The 9,050-nt window shown below is 38.4% G+C and overlaps 1 long non-coding RNA gene across 3 annotated transcripts; it reads right to left on the minus strand.

The window, feature by feature from the left end:
- Positions 1-288: 288 nt before the first annotated feature.
- Positions 289-4,229, minus strand: LOC127523557 (uncharacterized). Of its 3 annotated transcripts, none has more exons than XR_007932896.1 (5): positions 4,087-4,229; positions 2,733-2,964; positions 1,943-2,101; positions 1,747-1,794; positions 289-889 (listed from the first exon to the last, which is right to left on the minus strand). It is a non-coding gene; the product is annotated as an uncharacterized LOC127523557 (long non-coding RNA). The 3 variants fall into 3 exon arrangements; XR_007932897.1 differs by having other exon boundaries at positions 2,733-2,977; positions 4,087-4,101; XR_007932895.1 differs by lacking the exon at positions 4,087-4,229 and having other exon boundaries at positions 2,733-3,673.
- Positions 4,230-9,050: the final 4,821 nt, after the last annotated feature.

A 9,050-nucleotide genomic window follows, 5' to 3' on the forward strand; every position in this document is an offset into this window, starting at 1 on the left:
ATTTCTCCATTTGGAGCTTTTTTAAGTTTAAAACCATGTTAATGTCAAATATTTTATTAAAACGATCTAATTGAAATGATTAGATAGATACTTGCATTGTGTTAATAGCTTAATCATATACACACAAACACATAAAAGTTACGATATAATATAATATATATATATATATATATAGCGTATGTGTGTGTATTAAAACCCCCTTGTAACCTTTTAAATATTTTAAAAGTTAAAAGTTCATCAATTTGTTTTGTCTTAAATGATTAACTGAATATAAATTGAACACAAAGCTTAAACACAAAAAATTATAAACATTTATTAATTTGTCATAAAATGTGTATTTTACTCAAGCATTTCAGAATGAACCATTGTTTTTCATAATATATAATACACATTACACAGTTGTACACTAGATTGCATAAATTAAGCAAATTCAGATCCATCAAACCCAAAAACAAAACACAAAAGGTATTTAATTTTAATAAAATGTACTTTTCCCGCTAGCTGCGCTTTGCTCTAAAAAAATTACAAAATCAAACCAAAGAGTGTAAATTGAACAGCAGGTACATGATGACAAATTAAATCTTAAAAAAAAACAAAAAAAAAACATCAAATCTCCATAAACATGCAATTAATTACAAGACTCTTTTTGTCCAGACACTCATTAAGAAAAATGTCCATATGATCCTTAATTTGTAAGCAAAACACTAAAGGCTCTTTGGCCAGTTGTCTGTCATCATCCGTTTCAGCCTGTGAAAGTTAAAAAGGGGTTTTTCCTGGTCTTCCTCTTTCAATATCAGAAAGCACAGCTCTTCTACTAAAGGCTTGAAGACTTTTGGTTGTTGTGCAGCCGTTTAAGTGCAGCGCAGAAGTCTTCTGTGATCCGTGGCTCCTTCATGAGAGAAGGGTACAAACAAATGGGATGAAAGTGTTTTTACCAATACTTTGTGTTGTAGTCAGGATGCAGCACAGCATGTATAATAAAGTTTTGACATTCTGTTTTTCTCATGTTTATATATTGAAGACATAAATCATACCCTGTTACTAATGAAATTAATCAATTATGTTCAGTTTAAATTTTTTTTATTTTTTTTAAAAAGGCAAGCAATTCACATGGCCCTTCACGCTGCACTTAACCCTGCGTTATCGCCGTCCTAAACACCACTTTTAACCATGGGTAAAGTAACGCTCCACATATTGCTTGTATATTTACATGCTTTTGACAGTCACAGAAACACTGTGCATTGTATATAAATAGAAAATTCAGCATTGGAAAGAAAAAAACAACAAATGCTGACAGAAAATGCAACAATTGCAGTGCAGAAAATACTGTTTAATTCTTTTATAGTCTGAAATGTCCATTCAGGATAAACTTGATAGTGAAGTTGACTATATGTAATGAAGATGTGCAATGCCTGAGCATTTATGTAAACATATTGTGTGCTTTGTTTATCCAATCAGTGACAATGACACTGCAAATATGCAAATAAGGACATTAACCCAGGGTTTAGTAATGTACAGTGTGAAACGCTGCGTATGAATACTCAGAATTAATTGTTAACCTCGGGTAGATGATGATCAGTGTGAAACGTGAATCAAGATGACCCAGGATTCTGTTTACCTGGGGTTTACAATCTCCCAGGTTTAACTATTTCAAGTAAGAAAAGCCCTGATATTTGTTTTTCATTCTAATGAAAAGAGAAGTTCATACATTTTTAAAAACTTTTAACTTTCCCTTCTTTTTCTTACCATTAACATGAAGATCCCACACTCAATAGAGCCGGTCAACGGAACATTCTAAAACAATACAATACTATTAAGTTATTCCTGAAAAGATTTGACGGATATAACAACACACCATCTGTATAAGTAGTTTATATGTTTATAAAAGTCTTATGAAACTAACCTTGTTTTTGAATTCAGAATACAAAAGAAACATTCATACCTCCATGGACAACAGCCTTTTTGAAGTGAATTTGAAGGTGTGCATTCAAATTGTGCCGTCTGGTCGGTTTAAGAACACTGGGCAGTGGAAATTGTTGCAGCACATCTTGCATCGCTGTAAATGAAGTAAAGCGGAGCATCTCCCAATACTAATATGCCTCTAAAAATCCACAAAAACATTGGTTACATTTTACAATACTGACCAATGAAATAAAATACAGCACCAACAACACCGTGAACAAACCATGAATATATAACCAACCAGGTGAAAAAAATACTATAGTGAATTGTAGTATACTGTATATATTATAGTATTTACAACACTTTGTTAATGAATGCTACAGAATACTGCAGTATTAACTATAGTGAACTGATAAATTGTTATAAATACTGTAGCATACTTTAGTTTTTACTACAGTAAACTGTAGTGTATATAATGTTGTATAATATACCCTTGTTGTAGTTGTAGAAAGTTGTAGAAAACTTAGTACAGTATTGGGTAAAGTAATTTGTTTATATTACTATAGTTGTTATATTATCACAGCAACTATAGAATTACCACAATAAATTAATTCAAGTACTTACAGTACTATAGTATTGTTTAAAAACACTATAGTATTTTTTCACCTGGGCGCAAGCAACGTGAGACGATTTGTAAAATATCAAAAGACGCGATAAAGTGACTTTGAAGCCCATTTACAAAATATTTGAGTCAAGTGTTAACAATCGATTAAATACACAACAAATAAACGTGATCGATTAAAAACACAACACAAAGAAACTTTTTTTACCGTGTTCTCTTCTTCCGCCATTGTTTGTTTGTTTGTCGCTAACTGCGCCCACATCCGGCGTGAGACTGTTACTCCGCCCACTTCCGGGCTCAGGCTGTTAGTCTGGCGCTGTCGTCCTCAGACTGTCATGACGTATGGTTCTGCGGTTCTGCAGTTGGTTATTGTTGGTAGATTGCCGATGCATGATCTCCATCTGCTGTTAGTCGTCCTCACCAGCAGGTGCCAGAAGTCGCTGTTAACGAAGACTTGTGTATAGACTACATGTAAGCAGCTTTCTCTACCTCGAACAAGATTATAACACTTTTCCCACCCGATGCTGATGTACATATCAATATTACATCTGAGGAAGACATATATTTCTCTTGGTTGTTAGTTTTCTTAGCTTTATATTGCAGCGCTGTGATGCAGTACAGTGGTTTCCCTCATATGTCATACTCCAGGATTCCCCCCGTAAACGATTAATGGACGAGTAGGCTACAGTGAAATAAAAGTCCAAACTCACACCTTATTGTTGATGCTAACTCTACTATATTAGGCTACAGGCAAGCAGATGCACTCACAATATGAACATAACGCGCAAAGTTTGACGCTAATCGTTTCCCAGTGAAATACTGGCATACACTTGGCTCGACGCTGGACGTTCGAAATTCGGAAATTTAGGGACGGTCTCCAAAGTCATACGATACAAGATTCCAACTTCAATAGCATTTGAAGAGAATGACTTATAGTGATAAACCAACTAAGTTCATGTAGGTGTCAGGCACGATGCACACCTTTAAGATTTAATAAAATGAACTGTCAAATCATATGTAAATATTAATGTATTTCACTTACTGTATGTTCATACACACAATATATAATTACATAATAAAGCTCAATATCATTTGAAGACAATGACTTACAGTCATAAAACCAACCTTAAAGTGTTTATGTAGGTGACAGGTATGATGCACATCTTTTAGATTTTTGATATTTAATAGAAATAACCTGTCAAATCATGTGTAAATATTGCTAAAATATTGTACATTTTGACTACCATATGGGCCCTTATTTATTTTAATAAATATCAAAAATCTAAAAAGTGTGCATCATGCCTAACACTGATGAACATAGCTGCTTTTATGACTTGGTCATTCTCTTCAAATGCTATTGAAGTTAGAAACGTGTAACTTTAAAGACAATCCCTAAATTAACGGATGAAACAGCATTATAATCTCGTTCAGGGTAGAGAAAGCTGCTTACATGCAGGGTATACAGGGAAAGTAATCTTGAAGACATTTAATTAAACGTAAACACAGCTTTTTGTCTTTATCAGCTTTTCCACATATATTCTGGCCCTGATAATCACACTTACCACTTGCTCTATTTCTGTAAATCCGTTTTTGTCATAGACTGTAAAAAAAATATATGGATGTAGTGTCCGTGACATCACCCGTAGATTTCTGAAGAGCAAGCGAAAATGAGGCCGCTGCCATCTTAGCAGCGCGTCACCGCACGTCACTCCCGGATAACTGAAAATGGGCAAAGAGGCAGGACAGTTGGAAGTGAGGTGCCTGGTTACTGAAACCATGCCCGCCTAGCTCGACGTGATCATGTTAGCAGGCAAAGGAGCTATCTATCTATCTTAGATACTATCTAAAATATTAATAAAGTTATATCATTTATATAGTTATATCATTATAAAGTTCTAAAGGTTTACTGTCAATCTACGGTGTCTTTTTTATGATACAGATGCTCCAGCAACAGTAATATTGTAATTTGCGTTGGGTGTGCAAATAACAACATGAAAAATCAAATGGAACTTCATACCTTTATAATGAAATAGCGATCGCGAGATGAATCCAATCCTTGGCACTTGGGTAAAATGTACATGAGCGTCCATTGAAAAACAAAAAACAGTACTTTTTGTCGACAAAAGCGTTAAATCCATGAAATACTGATATATTATCCATTGTTTGCATCACATTTCTTCTGAATGATCTGCTCTCCATCAGCGTTCTTCAAGAAATTATGCAACATGAGCAGCGTTTATGTTGTAAAACTCTATATGATCGTATATATCTCACAAACAAATGAGCCCGCGTCCAAAGTATATTTTTTCAAAATGCAGCAGTTTTATATCCTCCCGCCATTGTCATTGTAGTAAATCTCAGTAACAAAACTTTTAGCCAATGTCAGATCCAACAACGTGTGTTCTGTTTATCTTCCACATGCGTGCACATATACACAGATCTGTCTCGAGTCTCAGCCATTAACGCAGCAAGTCATATTATTTTATAATTGTATATATTATTATTTTATAATTGCATAATGCCAAATTCAGTGGCTGGAATTAGCTGAGGTAAAGTGACAGTAGACAGCAGCGGCAAACCTGTCACTCAAGTGACCACACCCTTAATTATGCAGAACTTTAAGGCTTAATATAATTTAAACGGATGAATTATAAAAAAAATTCACCCCCCTCAGAGTTGTCATGAAGGGCAAAATTAGCTGTATAGACCAAAACCACAATTTGATCCAGGCTGTAAACATGTTTTTTTCTGCTGTAAAGTTGGTCGTTTTAACATGGGACTTAATGAGATTCTGCTCTCTTTTGGAGACTGTCCCTAGCGGCCAGTCAATGAATCGCAGTTTAAGTCACTTCCGTATTGGCTTCAAGAGAAACTGGGGGAGGTTGCTGCTTGGTTTTTGTAAATAAATGAATGATTCTCTAGCTGGTGTTTGGGTCTTTGTTAACAGCCGCTTGCGGCTCCTGCTTTTGAGGACGACTAACAGCAAATGGAGATCATGCATCGGCAATCTACTGCTAATCCTGCAGTTCCCGGATGTCCAATGTTGAATTTTCTGTTGAATTTGAACCATTGAAGTTGTGGAAGCAAATTTGTAAAGTGAAATGAAATGGACAGAAAATTGCTTGTTGAATATTTTAGGTTGTATTTTTAAACAGACTTAGTTGGAAGTGAAATCTGAAAGGTGAATATGAATCTTTTTTTTAATAATTTTTAATAATGAAAATGTGTGTAAAATGTTTTGAACTGAAATATTCACAGCATAAATATACGGCCACATTGAATTTCAGACTATAAAAATGCAAGCCCTAAAAATACAATGCATTAAAATGCAAGCATGGCTAATGCAATGCATTATTTTTTTTCAATTGGTGCAATTCAACAAGCTTTTTATTTCAAAAACATTTGGCATTAATAAACTTCCATACTGACCTTATTGCATATGCATTTGTAGACAGTGCACAATATATGGGAGGAGAGTATTTAAATGAATAATGCATTGTGATTTACTAAGGTTTGGGGTAGTCAATTTACTTATTTGGTCTTTTATTTAACGCTGAAAAAAGCATGTCTTAAAGGTGCAGTGTGTAAATTTTAGTGGCATCTAGCAGTGAGGTTGCGAACTGCAACCAACGGCAGCTCACCCCTCCCTTTTGAGCAAAATAGAGAAGATACGGTGGCCGTCTGGCTGACACAAGACAAAGATGTCATCGTCTGAGACAGCAGAGAGTATGTTAGCCAGTCAAGCAATGAAGTTTCTTCTTACTTCTAACAAAGAACGGTCTCTGCTTCTAATAAACCAGACGACTACTACTACTACTTCTTCATGCGTATTCAACATAGTGACAATGCAAGCTGCCTCTAAAATCACGAACGACTTAGAAGAAGAACAACATAGTGATGAAACGTGCTCTGTAGAGTGTTTGTCCATTTATGGCTACTATAGAAACATGCCGGCGCAAAATGACGACTTGACATAGAGGGGGGACCCGCATGCTTGACATGGCTGCAATAGCTGCCATTGGAGGCTCCGTGGAAGAAGGGAGAGAATTTTCTCCACTCTTGCAAGAGGAAGACGATATTCGAACATATTGTCTGCCAAACCATGTTATATTAATGGTGTGTTTCATTTTTCCTTGGAAGTGGGAAATTCCTCGTTCCCAGTAGGAACTTTTAACTGGAACGCCCCCTCAAGTCAGAGTTGTGACTGGGAAGGGCAGCATCCCTGACTTCAGATTCCAATATGGCTGCTCAGCACATCAATTGTAGTAAAACAGTAGTAATATATTGTTTATTAAATATATTGTTTATTTGCACTTCTGTTAACTGTCTGTGTCTGAATAAACTCAGTGATGCACATAGTACTATTTAATCTCTATTTGTGGACATGACACTTCAGCATTATCTGTGCAAAATACCTTTTTTATGTATTTGTATTCTTTTTTTAAATTATTATTGCAAATAGACTTAGAGCTACATAAAATACATACAAGTCAAACCATGCACATAAAGAAACATAAATATACAACCATAAGATACATATACTCAACTAATGGAACAAGCCCGTGCCTTGGACTGATTACCACCTCAGCTGTTGCTCATTACCCGGACTATAAAGCTCTCCCGTGTACCATAGTTCATTGCGAAGTCTTGTTTTGCTTTGGTGAACATCTCTGAGCGTTGTTACCCTGTCTGATTATCTGTTGCTGATCCTGTTTGTTAACCGTCCACGACTCTCTGCTGCCTGCCTTTGACCTCTGCCTTGTGTTCTGTTCTGTGAGTGATATCTGCCTGTCCCGTACCTCTGCCTGTTTTCCGACCTCGATTCTGCCTGTCCCTTTGGTACCTGTCTGCTCCTGTTTGACCCTGCCTGTACGACCACGCTCTTATTCAATAAAAGCATGCAAATGGATCCCAGCCTGTGTAACGATTCGTTACAGAAGACTTCGCCGATACAAGATCCAGCTGCTTTCTCTCACCTGTGTACATCGATGTCAGCCCAAGCCAGTCAGCTCGCTGCTCATCAACACCAGCTCAACCGTCTCACCACTCTCACGGAGGAACTGGTAAAAGCGCTGCAAGGTATTCAGATCTCTGCCTCAACGGCGCCTCCGCCACCCACAGCTGCCGCCATTACCCACGCTGCAGGAACGCCACTGCTGGTGAATCCCCGCCTCTCTCTGCCAGAAAAATTCGACGGCGACCCAACGAAATGCAAGGGCTTTATTCTCCAATGTTCCCTCTTCATTAGTCAGCAGCCTGCCATGTATGCCACCGACGCCGGTAAGATTGCATTAGTTTGTTCATTGTTTACGGGGAGAGCGCTGGAATGGATTACGGCTGTGTGGAGAGATGATGGGGCCGCTTTTCCTACCTACAATTATTTCATGGAGAGATTTAAAGAGGTTTTCGATCACCCCTGTGACGGGAAAGGAGCCGGTGATAGCCTGATGGAGCTGACACAGGGACGTAAAACAGCGGCTGAATATGCTCTCGCTTTCCGTACGCTTGTTGCACAAACTAACTGGGTGAGTGACACGTTAAAAGTTTGCTTCAGAAGAGGATTATCTCATGAGTTACAGACGGAGCTAGCCTGCCGTGATGAAGGCAAGAGCCTGGACCAATTCATTGAACTAGATATTCAAGTCGACAACCTCATCCGTTCCCGCAAAGCTGGTCAGAAACGCAGTGTACGCGCATCACCACCTGCTGATTCAGATAATTCAGAACCCATGCAGATAAATGCTTACCGTCTGTCTGAAGAGGAGAGAAGCCGTCGATTGACCCACCGCCTGTGTTTGTACTGTGGTAATCCCGGTCATGTGAGAAACAACTGCCCAGTTCGAACCCGTCCAGATAATCCACGGTCAGTGAGTGATACCAATCCATTCTACTGTTCAGACATGTGTGTTTCGGTCCCCATTACACTGCTGGTTAACAACATCTGTCTAGAGACAACCGCTTTACTGGATTCCGGGGCAGCGGGGAACTTCATGTCCCAAAGTTATGCCCAGCAACACAAGATTCCATTAATTGAAAGCTCTTCTTCTATCACAGTGGAAGCTATAGACGGCCGGCCCCTGGGCTCAGGACGCGTAAACACCATTACTCAACAACTCACCATGCAGACTGGTATATTTCATACAGAACACATCCAATTTCATATCTTACTTACTTCAACCTCCTCCATCATCTTAGGTTTGCCATGGCTACGTACTCATAACCCCCTCATCTGCTGGAGAGAGGGACAGATCATCCACTGGAACAAACACTGCTTATCGAAATGTCTGTCTCACCTACCTCCTCTGTCCATCAGAACTATCCAAGCTGCCGAACCCACTGAACCCGACGAATCCACGCCAAGCTTCCAGCTACCCAACGAATACAGAGACCTGTCCATAGCTTTCAGCAAGGTACGTGTGTCACAATTACCTCCTTATCGACCTTACGACTGTGCTATCGATCTGATTCCAGGAGCCGCACCTCCCAAGGGCCGTATCTTCCCACTCTCACAACCTGAATCAGAGGC

Source organism: Ctenopharyngodon idella, chromosome 12 (assembly GCF_019924925.1).
Source record: "Ctenopharyngodon idella isolate HZGC_01 chromosome 12, HZGC01, whole genome shotgun sequence".
Classification (NCBI taxonomy): domain Eukaryota; kingdom Metazoa; phylum Chordata; class Actinopteri; order Cypriniformes; family Xenocyprididae; genus Ctenopharyngodon; species Ctenopharyngodon idella.